This window comes from Eschrichtius robustus, chromosome 12 (assembly GCF_028021215.1).
Source record: "Eschrichtius robustus isolate mEscRob2 chromosome 12, mEscRob2.pri, whole genome shotgun sequence".
Lineage (NCBI taxonomy): Eukaryota > Metazoa > Chordata > Mammalia > Artiodactyla > Eschrichtiidae > Eschrichtius > Eschrichtius robustus.
The window spans coordinates 41,883,554-41,901,657 of NC_090835.1; the positions used below are offsets into that span (position 1 = coordinate 41,883,554).

At 41.5% G+C, this 18,104-nt stretch overlaps 1 protein-coding gene across 2 annotated transcripts in view; it reads right to left on the reverse strand.

Moving 5' to 3' along the window:
• CCR3 (C-C motif chemokine receptor 3) overlaps positions 1-16,831 on the reverse strand; it is a 42,482-nt gene extending 25,651 nt beyond the window's left edge. The window contains exon 1 of one of the 2 annotated variants that reach the window (XM_068558788.1): positions 15,649-16,050. The gene's annotated coding sequence lies outside the window, so the exon portion shown is untranslated. The other variant, XM_068558787.1, reaches the window with a different exon arrangement.
• Positions 16,832-18,104: the final 1,273 nt, after the last annotated feature.

Below are 18,104 nucleotides of genomic sequence, written 5' to 3' on the forward strand. Positions count from 1 at the left end.
CCTCCACCTTGCCCGTTCAGGAGTGCCCTAGCCACGCCATATAGCATGGAGCCGTGGGGTGTGGAGCCATGGCTGCTGGGCTGCTGTAGACTGGCAGTGGCATGTGGCACGCGGTCCTCCTTCCTCTCATCTCATTGTTCCGAAACAGGAGTTCAGACGTCAGCCTTTTGAGCTGGAGACTGCCAACACCCATCCCCCAGAGAAGGGGGACAGCCTGGGAGGCCCTGCCTATCTGGACACTGCCCAGACCCAGGAGGAGTCTTCAGGGTCAGGGCCTGGCGGAAGCCTTTGCCAGGGCCCAAGGCCTCATTCCGGAGGACCAGGTCATGGCCCTTCAAACCTGGAGCCATGGTCCTTTCTGCTCAGTGCACAGCTCTGGGAGGGGCAGGCCACTGACCCTCTCTCTCCCTCGTGGGGTAATTTGTTTAGTGGTTGGACCCCAGTGGGCCCTACTGCCAGACCACTCTCCTTGAGCTTGTGGAAGAAGATCAGAGCTCTTTGTCCCTTCTCCCAGGAATCATCCCTCCCCAGCCCTCTGTTTAACTAAAGCCACTGAAAACTGAAAGCCCAGGGTGAGGAGGCTCAATTGACTTCAAGTTTACCCAACCTTTGGAGGCTCCAAAATGACTATCTTTGTAAAGACCTTTGTAGGGTCCCCTTTACAGCAGCATCGTTGTGGAACAGGCATGACTGGAAGCATCAGAAAGAGAAAAGGATGCTCAAGATGGGAATTAAAGATGAAAAAGGAGCACTGTCTGCACAGCAGTGAAGAGGGAGGGAGGGGGAGGCACCGGAGTAGAGTGGGGGCACATGGTGGTGGTGGGCGCTGCAGGAGGAAAAGCTGGCAGAGTTAAGCACGCGACAGAGGCCAGGGGCCCCAGAAGATGCATCCCTTTGGGGATCCACCCCCTCCTTGTCTTCAGTGGCCTTGAGCAGGTCCGATCTGCAAGGGGTAAAAGGATAGAAGATTATCATGTGAAAATTTGCACATGCCTTTCAGTGACAGGGAAACTGCCAGGGGGTGCCTGGCAGAGAGTAAACATCAAAAATGAAGGCCAATTTGCAGCAACATGGATGGACCTAGAGGTCATCATACTAAGTGAAGTAAGTCAGACACAGAAAGAGAAATATCATATGATATCACTTGTATGTGGAATCTAAAATATGATACAAATAAACTTACTTACAAAACAGAAACAGACTCGCAGACATACGAAACAAACTTATGGTTACCAAAGGGGAAGGGGGGGAAGGAGAAATTAGGAGTTTAGGATTAGCAGATATACACTACTATGTAGAAAATAGATAAACAATAAAGTCGTACTGTATAGCACAGGGAGCTGTATTCAGTATGCTGTAATAAACTGTAATGGAAAGGAATATGAAAAAGAATATATATATGCGTGTGTGTGTGTGTATATATATATATATATATATATATATATATATATATATATATAACTGAGTCACTTTGCTCTACACCAGAAACTCATGTAACATTGTAAATCGACTATGCTTCAATTAAAAAAAAAAAATGAAGGCCAGAAAACAGAAGAAAAAACCGCCAACCCCACCTCACTCCCCCCAAAAAACCCACAGAGGGAAAAGGAAGATAGTAACGAGACTAGAAAGTCCAGAAAAAGGGAAGTATGAACTGGGTACAAGATGCCTCACCCCTAGGCACAAACCCATGGTTTGAACTTCTGTTTGTGTGGCATGAAGCAGAGCCCACCCAAGATGGCCGTGGGGCAAGACCCGCACATCCCTCCAGGGAGAGAACTGGTCTAGTGGAGGTCTCGTAAGGTGGTGCATCGCAAATGTAAGGAATTCCCCTGCAAATAGGGAATTGAGCCCCAGCTAACTGTATGAAGGGCAGGCATTTAAGTAAAAACTAGTTTCTGCCCAAACCAAAGATTTGTGGACTCAGACACAAAACCTGATATGTTATCAGATCGCTTTGCTCTTTCAGATTTAAGATTAAAGAGATGCAAACATCTGTCCTGTACATTCATGGCCTGTAGGTAGCAGTAATGTGCTGGTAAGTGCTTAACAATCCACTAGGAAAAAAAAAACAGAAAAAGTCACTGACGTGTGTTTGCTGATTTCCAATTTCCCTGGTGTAAAGACTCTCTCGTGGCCGAGTTCAAGCTGCCGACCTAACGTCACTGAAGGTGGAGCTGGGTAGCCGGAGCCTACCACAGTGTTAAATAACCATAGTCTTGAGTTTACCTTTTGCACTAAATGCTTTGTGTGCATCATTATATTAATGTTCATAGATGAGAAAAGTGAGGCTCAGAAAAATAGTTAATTTACCCTGGGTTATTAGCTACTAATTGGTGGAAACAGGAGTTTAAAATAAATTAGAATTGGGACTTCCCTGGTGGTGCAGTGGTTAGGAATCCGCCTGCCAGTGCAGGGGACACGGGTTCGAGCCCTGGTTGGAGAACTAAGATCCCACATGCCGCAGAGCAACTTGAGCCCATGCACCACAACTATTGAGCCTGTGCTCTAGAGCCTGCAAGCCACAACTACTGAAGCCCGTGCACCTAGAGCCCGTGCGCCGCAACGAAGAGTGGCCCCCGCTCGCCGCAGCTAGAGAAGGCCTGTGTGCAGCAATGAAGACCCAGTGCAGCCAAAAATAAATAAATAAAGAATATTAATAATTAATTAATTAATTAATTAATTAGAATTGGTCTGCCCTAGATCAGTAGTTCTCAAGATTTTCCTCAGGAACTTTTATCCTCTAAGGTATAATTGCGGACGTCAAAGAACTTTTTGTTTTTGTGGATGACTAATATTTACTGCAGTAGAAATTAAAACTGACAAATTTTTAAAATTCAGTAATTCACTCAAAATAACTAATAAAAATGATACATATTATCAAAAATAATGCTTTCATAAAACAATTATATTTTCCAAAACGAAAACATTTTAGGGAGAAAAGTGGCTGAATCCCCACAGCTGCTTCTGCATCGTGTCTGCTGTGATGTGTTGCTTTGGTTGAAATCTATGAAGAAAAACCAGCCTCACATAGATACATAGTTGGAAAAAGGAAGACACTTGGGACCCCTTGAATGGGTTTTGGAAATCCCCAGGAGTCCTTGCCCCACATTTTGAGACCTGCTAGGCAGATAATAGTTGCACTTGGTACAAAAACCAAATGATACAAAATAACATATAGCGAAAAGTAAGACTGCCTCTTTCCCAGGCATCCAGTTCTCTCACCAGATACCACAGATATTAGCCTTTCACCGTACCTCCTTCCAGAGACATGGCACCTTCACAGCCAGCGCCTCCCCAGTTCCCCCGCCCGCGGCATCCTGCACGAGGCACACTGCCTTTGCCTGTTCACTCCAGCCTGGGGCTGTTTTGTACCAACACAGAAGGTTGCCCAGTATTCCCTGGGATCTTAACCAGTCCCCACAACACAGGGAACATTCTTGTAACCTGTATCTTCCACTACATGTGCAAACGTTTGAATGATAATTCCTCGAAGTAGAATTGGAACCGAAGCTGCACACATTTGGAGTTCTGATAGGGCCAAACGGCCCTCCGTGGAGGGGGACCGATTCCACTCCCACCGTCATCGGGTAGGCAGGACTTCCTCCGCAGCCTCACCAACTCAGCGTGGGAGCCACATGTGAGGTCGGGGGTCTGCCTCCAGGACCCAGGCATCCCCACTAAACTTCAGGGTGGGTCTCAGAGGCCACCGTCTATCTGGGCAGCCCAGTGAGTGAGGGCCCTCTGTCCAGTAACCGATCAACCAGTGTATGCTGAATACATACATTCCGAGAGGTGCTGGGGTGTGCCAGGTTGTTTGTTCACCCATCTCCTACTGAAACAGTGTAGAAGCCCCTGTGTCCTTGCCTTTTGAAGCAAAATGCTGACTCGAGCATTTGGCACCAGCAAAAAAACGATTTTTTCTGATGTTTAAAGGTCGTGTTCTTGTAAGAATTAGAATTGTTAGTCATTTTAGATGATTAATGAGTATGTTTTAATTTGAAAACCGTTATGTAATTCAGTTTGTTTCTTTTATTGGATAAATTTAAACGTATTTCAAAGGGATGGATTAATGCAGACTTTTTCAAGGATAATGGTTTTTCTGTCAGCAGTAGTGTTAGGCTAATCTCACCATACAGAACATATATACTAGAATAAATTGTCCCTAATATTAGTTCTACAAATTCTTAAATTAAGATCTCTTTCTACTGTAATAGCACTATGCCTGGGGTTTTTGAAAGTTGAGTTAGATTTATCCAAACTAATAATAGTAATATTGAATAGATGGCTACAGTGTAAAAGTACTATTTTAAGTGCTTTACAACTATTAATGCATTAATGCCAACCAGAGCCTGATGAGTTAGGTAAGTATTATTATCCCCATTTTACATTTGAGGAAAGCGAGCCACAGAGAGTTTAAGAAACTGTCCCAAGATCACAGAGCTGGTAGAGAATGGGGCTGAGATGCAAAACTAGGCAGCCTGACTCAACAGCATGGAGTCCGGACCATGTTTCCATGCTGCTCCCAGAAGAACTCCATCACTACAGATCACTGTGGCAAGGACCTCATTTCTCTGAGATTTCCTGTCTTCTTTTGTAAAATGACAAGGTCTGCTTTCCAGATCAGTAGGGTTCCTGACAGATGTGAATTTATAGAATCTTTAAAATCCTGGGACGTCTGCATAAAAATGACAGGTTGACCACACATATTCGATTTATACTCTCCACTAAAATGACAGTAATATATTTTATATACACTATATATAACATGACACATTGAACAGGAGATGAGATAATAGTGCCAGGGATAATGGACCTAATGGCACAGGGTGAGTAGGACCCAAATGCCTGCAGGAATGACACAGAGAGCGAGTTAAGCAGGGTCTTGAGAGACTCAGGACTCCAGAGGTGTCAGTGCAGCAGACAATGAGCTGATGTCTGTACAGACCATTTGGACTTCCTGGTTCCCCTACACCACCTCCGTAGTTTGAAGTCAGGTGACTACTCTCTTCCCGTTCCAACCCACCCTCATCTGCCTCTTCTGATGTTGCAGAAAATTGAAGACTAAATTTTCAAAAACAGTGAACCAAAAGGTGTCAAAAGTGTGGACATCAAGTAAATCAGAGGCCTGGAGGAATTCAGCTAAAATTTCTATATAAGATTTCGGGACCATCAACCCCTTCCTTGGCAGTCAGCCGTATTACCACTCCCACCCCCATCAATGAGACAGTGAGGTTTGAGCGTGAGTGTTCTTTGGACAAACTGAATGGTTCTAAAGAAAAGACCTCTACCTATTGCATTTGGGAGTCCCCCTCCGAAAAGGACAGAGGAACCCTCTGGGAAATATGTCATCACTCTCTGCCCCCAGTGGACACATAACTCTTTACAATTGACTTTTTTTGTGTCTCACTTTTAAATACGAAAAGACAAACAAGGAAAACAGTCTCTAACATGAAAGAGAAAGACTACACAACACAAAACAAAATAAAAGCAAAAAACATACAAAGAGAACTCCAAGGAAATAGAGATAAATCAGGGAATAGAAGAAAACTTAAAGATATTATGTTTAATAATATTGAACATAAGTCAGAAATAAGATATTGTATCTCTAAAGCAAGAACAAGACTTTGTAACAGAAAAAGAGAAGACAAATAAGAGGGGAAGAAAAGTTCTTCGAAGTCAAAAATACTTGCACAGGAGCAGATGCTCTTGCTTGCCTGCCCAAAAACCATTCCTACCCCGACCATAACTTCTCTGCCTCCCATTACAGAGGCTGCTGGTGCCGGCAACTTGCTTTCCTGGCCTTCCTTGCACTAGGAAATGAGCATTTGGGGATTTCCCTGGTGGTGCAGTGGTTAAGAATCCGCCTGCCAATGCAGGGGACATGGGTTCGAGCCCTGGTCTGGGAAGATCCCACATGCTGCGTAGCAGCTAAGCCCGTGCGCCACAACTACTGAGCCTGTGCTCTAGAGCCTGCGAGCCACAACTACTGAAGGCTGTGCGCCTAGAGCCCATGCTCCACAACAAGAGAAGCCGCCGCAATGAGAGGCCCGTGCACCACAACGAAGTGTAGCCCCCGCTGTCCGCAACTAGAGAAAGCCCGCGTGTAGCAACAAAGACCCAACGCAGCCAAAAATAAATTAGTTAATTTAAGGTCTTAATTAGTTTAGGTGGAGGAGACAGCCTTGTCAGGAAGTAGGAGATGATGCTATTGGGGGTTCTCTGAGCACAAAATTGCCATAGGCTAGTCATTCAGCAAATCATTGTATTATGGGTCAAGCCCTGTTCTAGGTACTAGGGAGACAGGCATGAACAAAACAAATTCCTTGCCATTCTGCAGCTTATATTCTAGGTAAAACAGGGACTTTAAAATGAAAATAAGAAAATATGAAATGTATCAAATAATGAGAAGTACCGTAGGGAAAAATAAAGCTGGGTCAGAGAGATAGGGTGAGTTAAAGAGGGTCAAGGGAGGAGTGGTCAGGGAAAATGGATTCTAAGTGGGGGTCCTTTGAAGCAGAGACTAGAAGGAAACCAGAGGGCAAACCATATGGATAAGGGAAGTAAGCTCCAGGCAGAGGAACAGCAAGTGTAATAACTCTTCGGTGAGAATGTGCTTGGCACCTTTGAAGAAAAGCAAAGGAGGCCAGAGGAGAGTAAAAGAGGGGAGATTAAGTCGAAGAAGTAACAGACGTAGAATCTGGCAGGCCATTGTGTGGACTTTGCCTTTTGCTTTGAACAAGCAAGAAGACTTGTTGGGTTTTGAGCAGAGTGACACGATCTTACTTATATTTTAAAAGGTAAGTCTGTCTGTTATATTGAGAATAGAATGAATGGGGTAAAGGTTGAAGCAGGGAGACATTTGGAAGGCCATTGAGTAATTTGAGAGATGATAATAGTTTGAACCAGGCTGGTTACAGAAAACATGGTGAGATGTGTTTGGGTTCTGTATATGTCTTAGAGTAAAGCCAAAACCATCAGCCAAATTTGCTGCTGATGGATTTGACGTTGTGTTTCAAGAGTGACTCCCAGGTTTTGGGCCTGAGCAACAGTAAGAACTGAGCTGCCATTTGCCTAAAATGAGGAAGAGTATGAAAAGAGGAGGTTTGGAAAGGAAACCAGTAGTCTGATTTCAAGCTGTTTCTCCTCTTGAACATGCGAAATGAGCAGCAGCTGGATATGCCAGTCTGGAGTTCAGAGAAAAGGTTGAGGATGAAGAGGTCAGTGTATAGAAGGGATTAAAAGCCATCACAAAGGATGAGGTCACCCAGGGAGTAGGTGGAGAACAGATCCAAGGACTGAGCCCCAGGGCATCCCAATATTTAGAAACTAGGAGGACAAGAAGAAACTAGCACAGGAGTCGAAGGAGAAGCAGCCAGGGAATCATGTCTTGGAAGCCAAGTGAAGGTGGGGCTGATCAAAAATGCAGCTGATTGAACAAGTAAGAAGATTGAAAATTGAACACCAGATTTAGCAAGAATGGAACTTGTCAGTGAGCTTGACAAGAGCCCAAGTGTCTTTAGGAACAAAGAGAGAAGGACAGGTTCAGCAAATGATGCTGTCAGCAATAGCAGCTAACCTAGACAACCAGTCATAGAAAGTGGGGTGCAACATTGAAAATGCTTCCTTGTCTAAGAGGCGTGTGCAATTCTAACATTGCCTTTGGGGAAATAGAAGCCAAATGTTGCACAGGGTCATTAAGAGGAAAATAAGAAGCTCTGGTTTTACCATTTAAGTTGAGTAGTAATTCTCTCTGAAGCTCTTATTTACTTGGAAACGTGGCTAAGGAAGCTAGAAAACCCGTTTTCCTGTCCAAATGTCAGAGATCTTTGAAAAGGCAGGCATAATAAAAAAAAATATGGAAGCCATAAGCACAAACTTTAGAATAAAGATGCATCTGATGCAAATTCCAATATCACATACTAATTTTTGGTACCGAGTTACTAAACCTTTCTGAATCTGAGTGTTCTCGTTTATAAAATAAGGCTGTTCATGCCTATCTCATGAGAGGATTTTATGAGCAATAAATTGGATGACCTAGAGAGACCTCTAGTACAGATTCATGCAAATTGATGATCAATAAATAACTATGCATTATTATTATCATCGTAATTATTATTATTGTTGTTATTGTTATATTAGGTCTGAGATAGAGGCCCCTTGCTTTGACGTGGAAAAAATGAAGCATTTGTTGACATGAACCTACTTGGAGAAGGAGTTGGCTGTGCCTGCAGTTTCAATAAAATTCTTTGAAAGGCATTTCTCATGGCCCAGACCTTATAAGAAGCAGAGCAGGGCTCAAGGCCATATTTTCTTGATATATTCTGAAACAAATTTCTCTGACTTCTCTTAAGCTCTGCTCTTTAAACCAGATCATAGCATGTGTTGTTGAGGTTAAGAAAATACCACATCCCTGGGATGCTGAGGGCAGAAACCTTGAGCAGGAGAGAACACCTTGCTGCCTAAGGATGTTGCCAGGCCAAGAAGTACATCTTCGTGAGGCACTCAGTGGCCATAAACTCACCTTCATTCTATGCTTTCCTCTCACTCTTACGTATTTTTACTTTAGAACACTGTGTACACATGGGTGTTGGTTCTATTCTCACTGGTTCACAATATAGAAAGCAGATAGCAAATGCCTAAGAAATAATTTTGTGAAAGAACATTATGACTTTCTTTTTATTTTCACAGTAACTCAGACCAAACTGGAATCTCTATAGTAGAAAGTGTCACATTCCTCACACTTGAATAAAATATTTAGAAATTTAGCAAATGGGTTCTATGTCCTAAAACAATGTTTACTTGTAGCTATTATTGACTTCATTTTTTAATTTAAATACGTAATTTTGAGTCCTGGCTCTACGATTTGTTTTTTCTAACTGACTTGACTCTGCAGCTTCATAGCATTGAAACACTTGAGCCAAGAGGTTCACAGGGTAGTGTTGGTTTTGGATTTTGTTTTTGTATTACAGTTTGTGGGCATTTAATTTATCAACAAAGAAATTCAAACAAATGGATATTCCCAGAAGTCAAGTAATTTCCCCAGAGGGAAAATAAAATGCCATTAGTTCCTAAAGTTTAAAATCTCCTAACTCTTTAATGATGACGATGGAAATCCTATTTCTTCACATGTGACTCAAAGAAAGATTTGTTTGTACATCCTGAATGCGCAGCTGCTTTGTATGTTTCCTGACCTTCACTTACATGCGTTCTAGTCCCTATATGAGAGGTAAATAGATTCTAAAAATCGATTTAAAATGATTGCCTGAGTGACCTTTACCCTTATTAGCATCTGACTGTAATCTAAATGAAAGTACATTCTAATAGGGGCATTAGAAATCATTCAGGCTAACTCAAAAGGGTCATTTCTGGCAGAAATGACACAAGGATATAATTAATTATAATTAAAAATTATGCTTAATAATTAAAATTAATTAAGCATCTCATAAACCTAACATACACATGAAGTTGCTTAATGGGTCAAGCTTAAAGGAACGGTAATATTGCTTGATGTCATTGCCTGACAGCATTACACTCCCCTCTCTTTGCTAACCTAACTTTGAACTAACAAGAGGAAGCCAATTACAAGGTTATCCCTTTTTCAGCATAGAGTTCCTCTACTGGGTGACTCTGCCTTGGAAGCTGGGCGGCCCTAGGAAAGATAGTGTTGTCTCCATAAAGTGGCTGAAATTTCAACGGCAAATGGTATTAGAATCATTTGAGAGGCCATACTTGAAATCCTTCGTATTTGATTTAGTGAAAAATTTTTATTATACTGTGTTGTCAAGCCTAATTTTAAAAAATGTGAATGGGAAATATTTTCTGAAATGAAAATGTAAACATTTTTTCTGTTTTTATGACTGGTTTTTGACTTAGTAAAGGGAAGATTTTAGAGAGTTTTGAGTGGAAAAAGTGACAGGATCTGACTTTTGGCTTAAAAGGATCACTCAGGATGCTATGTTTAGAATAGAATCAAGGGGCAAGGGGGATCAGTTAAGAGGTTACTGCAGTAATCCTAGTGAGAGACGGTGGAGCAGAGTGGAAGCGGTGGAGGTGGTGAGAAGTGTCAGATTCTGGATACATGTTAAGATAGAGCCAGGAGGATTGGATTGTGACAGGAAGGAGAATGAGAGGTGTCAAGGCTGACCCTAAGGTTTGGTGCTTAGGCACCAACTGGAGGAAAATATCTGCAAAACACATATCTGATAAAGGTCTTGTATGCAAACATATAAAGAATTCTTACAACTCATTAATAGGAGGACACATAACCCAATTTTTAAAAATAGCAAAAAAAAAAAAAAATAGCAAAAGATTTGAATAAGCTGTCCACCAAAAAAGATATACAGGTAGCAAATGAGAATACAGGAAGATTCTCAGCATCATTAGCCGTCAGAGAAATGCACCTCAAAACCACAATGAGATACCACTTCACACTCACTAGGATACCTATAATCAGAGTCAGAAGATGATGTCAAGAGATTGGAACCCTCATACACTGCGGGTGGGAATGTAAAATGGCATAACCACTTTTAAAAACTCTTCAGTAGTTTCTTACAAAGTTAAATATACACTTGCCATATGATACAGCAGTTGCTCCTAAGAACTTATCCAAGTGAAATTGAAACATGTTGTATACAAAGACTTGTATACAAATATTCATAGCAACTTTATTTATAATAACTCCAACTAGAAATAACTCAAGTGCCCGTGAACCAGAGAAGGGATAAACTGTGATACATCCATGAATAGAATACTACTCAGCAGTAAAAAAAATATGAACTATATGCAAAGAATAATACATACAACAACTTGGATGCATCTCAAATGCAGTATGCTAAGTAAAAGAACCAGACTAGAAAAGCTACATACTGTTATGATTCCATTTCAGTGAAATTCTAAAGAAAAAAAACCCCAAACTATTACAACAGCAAGCAGAACAATGTTTTCCAAAGGCTGCAGGTAGAAGGGAGGGAAACAGAAGGGGCACAGGGAGCTTTTGGGGTGATAGACGTATTCTATATCATGATTGTGGTGATGGGGACATAGCTGTATAGCTCTGTGAACATCTATGAAATAAGTACATGAGGGTCTTCCCAGGTGATGCAGTGGTTAAGAATCCACCTGCCAATGCAGGGGACACAGGTTCGCGCCCTGGTCCGGGGAGATCCCACATGCCACGGAGCAACTAAGCCCGTGCGCCACAACTACTGAGCCTGCGCTCTAGAGCCCGCGAGCCACAACTACTGAGCCCAAGTACCACAACTACTGAAGCCCGCATGCCTAGAGCCCATGTTCCGCAACAAGAGAAGCCACTGCAATGAGAAGCCCGTGCACCACAACGAAGAGTAACCCCCGCTTGCCGCAACTAGAGAAAGCCTGCGCACAGCAACGAAGACCCAACGCAGCCAAAAGTAAATAAATAAATAAAATTTAACAAAATGGTCAGTCAACAAGCATTGTTACAGGCACACGTGGGGACAGCACACTTAGCACAGGATCCTGTATGCACATCCACTCATCCAGTTGCCAGTGTGAGGCATTTCTGTTTCCTAGTGCACAGCACCCTCCTCTGAGCCCGCCTCCTTGGCACCTGTTGATGGACATGGAGGCAGTTTTCAGTTTGGGGCTGTTAAAGATACAGCTGCTATGAACATCTGTAACAGGTCTTTGTATAAACATAAGCTTTTTTTTCTCTTGGGTAAATACCTAGCGGTGAATGCCTGGACTTTATAGTAGATGCATATTTAACTTTCTTAAAAACTGCTCAACTATTTCCCAGCGTGGCTGTACCATTTTATATCCCCATCAGCAGTGTGTGAGAGTTCCAGTTGCTCTACATCCTCACTAACATTTGGTATGGTTTTTAATTTTAGCCATTCAAAGGAATAGAGGTATCTCATTGCATTTTAATTTGTATTTCTTTAATGAATACTGATGTTATATGTTTCTCTTTCCTTTTTCTTTTAACCAGTTTGTTTCTTAATATATGAAGTTGGTGTCTGAAGGCAGCATATATCCAAATATCTTCATACTAACTTTGCAACTTTCCTGTAAGTCTGAAATTATTCTAAAATTAAAAGTTTATGTTTTAAAAAAGACTTAAATACTAAGAGAAAAAATACTTTATATTTACTCATGTAGTTACCATTTCCACTGCTGTTCATTTCTTTGTGCAGATCCACATTCCCTTCTCATACCATTTTCTTCCTGTATGAAGTTCTTCCTTTAATGTTTTTTTGTAGTACAGCTCTGCTGGTGATGAATTATTTCAGCTTTTGTTTGTCTGAAACCATCTTTATTTCACCCTGAGTTTTTGAATGATAATTTTTGGGGGCATAGAATTCTAGGTTGGCAGTCTTTTTTCAGTACTTTAAATGTGTTCTATTATTTCCTCACTTGATTTGTTTCTAATCAGGAATATATCATTATTTTTATGCTTTTTGCTTTCTTCATGTTACTTGTACTTGGATTTCATGGAGTTTCTTAGATCTGTGGATTTATACTTTTCATCAAACATGGAAGTTTTTCAGCCATTATTTCTTCTAATTGCTTCTTCCCCCACTCCTCATTTTCAGGGACTCTAATTATGTGTCTATTAGGCCATGTCTTAAAATTGTCCCACAGCTCATTGATGATTTTTTTTTTAATTCTTTTTTCTCTGTTCCATTTTGGATACTCTCTACTGCTGTCGTCAATTTCACTAATCATTTCTCCTGCAATGTCCCGTCTGCCATAAATCCTATTCAGTTGTATGACTTCTCCATTGCTGCATGACAAATTACTACAGATTTAACAGATTAAAACAACATACAGGCATACCTCATTTTACTGTGTTTCACTTTATTTACTTTTGCAAATAGTGCGTTTTTTACAAATTGAAGTTTGTGGCAAGCCTGTGTCAAGCAAGTCTGTTGCCGCCATTTTTCCAACAGCATTTGCTCCCTTTGTGTCTCTGTGTCATATTTCGGTAAGTCTCACAATATTTCAAACCTTTTCATATTATTATACTTGTTATGATGATCTGTGGTCAGTGATCTTTGATGTTACTGTTGTAATTGTTTTGAAGTGCCATGAACCACAACCATGTAAGATGGCAAACTTAATCAGTTGTTGAAATGACAACAAAGGATTTAGAATAGTCCATAAAGCTAGTTGGTAAAGCAGCAACAGGGTTTGAGAGGGTTGTCTCCAGTTTTGAAAGAAGTTCTACTGTGGGTAAAATGCTGTCAATCAGCATTGCGCGCCCCAGAGAAATTGTTCTTGAAAGGAAGAGTCTTATTGATGCAGCAGACTTCAGCGCTGTCTTATTTTCAGAAGTTGCCACAGCCTCCCCAACCTTCAAGCGCCACTCGCTGATCAGTCAGTTGCCATCAGTGTGGCAATAGACCCTCCAGCAGCAAAAAGATTACAACTCACTGAAGGCTTAGATGATGGCTAACGTTTTCTCTCTCTCTCTCTCTTTTTTTTTTTTTTAATGGGGGTAGAGTTGTTTTACAGTGTTGTGTTAGTTTCTACTGTACAGCGAAGTAGAGTTCCCTGTGCTGTGGAGCAGGTTCTCATTCGTTATCTATTTTACACATATTAGTTAGTGTATATATGTCAATCCCAATCTCCCAATTCATCCCACCCCCTCCCATCCCCCGCTGGTGTCCATACGTTTGTTCTCTCTGTCTGTGTCTCTATTTCTGCCTTGCAAACAGGTTCATCTGTACCATTTTTCTAGAATCCACATATATGCATTAATATACGATATTTGTTTTTCTCTTTCTGACTTACTTCACTCTGTACAGTCTCTAGTTCCATCCTCATCTCTACAAATGACCCAACTGCGCATTCCTTTTCATGGCTGAGTAATATTCCATTGTATATATGTACCACATCTTCTTTATCTGTTCGTCTGTCGATGGGCATTCAGGTTGCTTCCATGACCTGGACATTGTAAATAGTGCTGCAATGAACATTGGGGTGCATGTGTCTTCTTGAATTATGGTTTTCTCTGGGTATATGCCCAGTAGTGGGATTGCTGGGTCATATGGTAATTCTATTTTTAGTTTTTTCAGGAACCTCCATACTGTTCTCCATAGTGGCTGTATCAATTTACATTCCCACCAACAGTGCAAGAGGGTTCCCTTTTCTCCACACCCTCTCCAGCATTTATTGTTTGTAGATTTTTTGACGATGGCCGTTCTGAGTGGTGTGAGGTGATACCTCATTGTAGTTTTGATTTGCATTTCTCTAATAATTAGTGATATTGAGCAGTTTTTCATGTGGATGGCTAACATTTTTTAGCAACAAAGTATTTTTAAATTAAGGTATGTACATAGTTTTTTTTTAATATCTTTATTGGAGTATAATTGCTTTACATTGGTGTGTTAGTTTCTGCTATATAACAAAGTGAATCAGCTATACGTATACTTATATCCCCATATCCCCTCCCTCTTGTGTCTCCCTCTCACCCTCCCTATCCCACCCCTCTAGGTGGTCACAAAGCACCGAGCTGAACTCCCTGTGGTATGCAGCTGCTTCCCACTAGATATCTATTGTACATTTGGTAGTGTATATATGTCCATGCCACTCTCTCACTTCGTCCCAGCTTACCCTTCCCCCTCCCCGTGTCCTCAGGTCCATTCTCTACGTCTGCGTCTTTATACCTGTCCTGCCCCTAGGTTCTTCAGAACCTTTTTTTTTTTAGATTCCATATATATGTGTTAGCATACGGTATTTGTTTTTCTCCTTCTGACTTACTTCACTCTGTATGACAACCTCTAGGTCCATAACATCACAAGGAATTAGAGAAATGCAAATTAAAACCAAAATGAGATACTGCACACCTACTAGAAGTATCAAAAAGACTGACAATACCCAATGTTGGCAAAGATACGGAGCCACTGGAACCCTCGAACATTGCTAGTGGGAACATAAAATAGTACAGACACTTTAGAAAATATTTTGGCAGTTTCATAAAAAGTAAATCATGCACTTACCACACAACCCAGTAATTCCACTCCTAGATATCTACCCAAGAGAAGTGAAACATAGATCCATATGAAGTCTTGCATGGAAATTTTCATAGTAGTAGTATTCATAATAGCCAGAAATGGAAATAATCAAAATGTTCATCAACTAGTGAATAAATAATCAAGATTTGGTGTATTCATACAATGGGATACTATTGAGCGATAAAAAGGAACAAAATGCTGCCACCTGCTACAACATGGATGAATCTCAAATACATTTTACTGCTCCCTTCCTCTCCCCCTCTCCCTCCCTCCCTCTGCATTTGCACAAAGAAGAGGTCATATGAGCACACAGCAAGACAGTGGCCACCTACAAACCAGGAAGAGGCATCTCACCAAAAATCCACCATGCTGGCACCCTGCTCTGGGACTTTCAGCCTCCAGAACTGTGAGAAAATACAGGTCTGTTGTTTAAAAACAAAAAAAAGTTTTGCTGTGTGAAAAAAGTTGGACATAAACAAAAATAATAATAATAATAATAAAAATCATTGCCTTAAAATTTTTTGTAATTAAAAAGCAAGGTGTGTTAGGAAATAGTTTCACGAATTCCATATGTTAAAGACATCATGACTTTTACAGCAAATGAATTTGGCATAGCCAGAGGAAGATTATATAAATGCCGAATAAATACCTGAAATTTCCAAAACCCAAATGTCATTTTCTATGTAGCTTTAACCTTTGGCATTGCCGGTCAGTAAATACAAAACTGGATCCATTTATGAGTACGCCCAAAGTACATTGAATTGGGGTTGAACGTTTCCCATCTGCCCAATCAAGAATGTATTCTTCAGTTGTTCCTGAGCATCCCCAAATGGGTCCTCACGTGTGTCCACAAACCAGTTTGTCAGCGGTGCTTACCACAGCACATCTGCCACCTCCTCAGCCAACCCCCACTCAGTCTCTGCCTGAGAAGCCTCATTCTAGCATCATTAACGAAGCCTTTGCTAATGGGCTTTATTGTGAGAGTGCCAGCCCTCTCGGTCCCAGAGCCGGGCCAGCTTTCTCACAGAGGCAGGGACCCCAGACCATTCTGAGCCTACCGTGCTTCAGATGTATCACCGCTGCAAGAATCTTACAGTCTGTAATGAAAGCAGTTCAATCCTCCGACATCCAGGCTCATATGCAATCCAGGGAGCCAGACAGGGAACAGAGACCACGTCACCCTCTAGCCTCCTCTTCTCTCTTCCCCACCACTTCTGAGTCAATCAGACTTCATCTCTGTCCCCCCTTACAAAACAAAGGCCCTTGTGCTCATCAGCCAATGACAGCAAACATTTGATGGGGCAAAGGGAGAGAAGAGTAGGTATTTCGTGCATTAGCAATATCTGGATGCAAAAACCACACAGCCCAAGTGCCGTGTTCCATAGTTGCTGGAGCGCCACGTCATGGACATTGGGGTCGTCGGGTCTGGAGCCTCAGTTGAATGTCTCATTGGGTTGTTGTTGGATCATCCGGCAAAAGCTAAGAGCAAAAGCCACCCTCCTGGGGTGATTTGGCATTCTCCTTGGCAATCTAGAATAAGGTATCCTCCCAGAGCCCCTACATTCCCCGTCTTTAGAGAAGGCACGACATCTCTTGCGTCAGACACAGCTGTGGACTTCTTCCTTCTCCTACTCCTCCTCCAGGCTTCCGCCAACAGATTGGTACAGTGGAGTCTTATTTCCTTTGGTGTCCTGGACCTTCCTTTCCACTGTGATTATAAAAACATTTATTAGAGAATAATTTATTCCTCAGGCGCATTAATGGAGTCCAAATTCTGTTTGTTTTATATGGACAGACAGATGTGCAGTGTTTTGTGCTACTTTTAGATGAGCAATGCTGTTTACACAGAATTTTCCTGAGACCACCCAACTCAGTTCGCATGTCATCTTCAGCTACTTGCAAGCCTTGGCTTCCAGAGGAAAAGAAAAAATTTAATGACTCAGCGCCCCACCCAGTTTTGAAGACATGACTTAATACTGAAGGAATTTGCAAGCCTGCACTGCCAGTCAACATGTCTACATCAAATAAACCATCTTTTCTTGTTCTGAAAAAGGGAAGATGGCTCTAGAAGCATTCTGCTCTCCGACCTTTTCACACACGACTCATGTCTCACTTAGATACCTGGAGCAGTTGGAGCAAAGACCATAAATCTAAAAAATAATAAAAGTAGATGAAATACTTATAGTTGGTCCTCCCCAAGTCTTCCACTTTCTATATGTTTCACATAAATTACCTTTCCCCTCAGCTCTGGATTATGCCCAAAGATATGGCTAATGATTTTTTGCCCATAGAAAGTTTGCCATATTTTTACAGCATTTGCATAAATTGGCAATATTTTGCTCATTTCATGAACTCTGAGAAGCAAGTAAGGTGGTTGGTAATATGTGTGTTTTACAGATGAAGTAAATCAGAAATCAACTGAGTTTGCCAAGGTGTCCCAGTGAGTAATTGGTGAAGGCAATCACTCTGGTTAATCATAATCATTTACTTTCTCTCATACGATCATGTTTAATCTGGAACCATTTCCTATTTTTAAATTTGGTTGTTTTGAGTTACATAGACCAGGTGTCCCCGCCCCCCACTCCAGTACCGGTCCGAAGCCTGTTAGGAACTGGGCTGCACAGCAGGAGGTGAGCGGCGGCGAGCGAGCAAAGCTTCATCTGCCGCTCCCCTTCGCTCCCCATCACTCGCATTACCGCTTGAACCATTCCTCACCCCCACCCCGGTCCATGGAAAAATTGTCTTCCACAAAACTGGTCCCTGGTGCCAAAAAGGTTGGGGACCACTGACATAGACATACCATTATATTATAGATGGGTAGTAAATATATTATGTTACTTTATCATTTACTAAGATGTAAGGATACATCAGTGCCTTTTATTTGTAAGCCTTATCGGAATTTTAGCCAGTGATTTGTACAGGAAATATGAACCAGGAAACAATATTCTAGGTTTCTTCTCTAAATACTGATAAATTTTAGTCACATGAATGACTGGGAGTTACTTACATAACCAAAATAAAGTACAGTAGAGCTTCATAGAGTGGAAAAATGACCAGAATAATAGTTAAGATATCTGGTATCTTAAGCCTGGTATCTTACCTGGC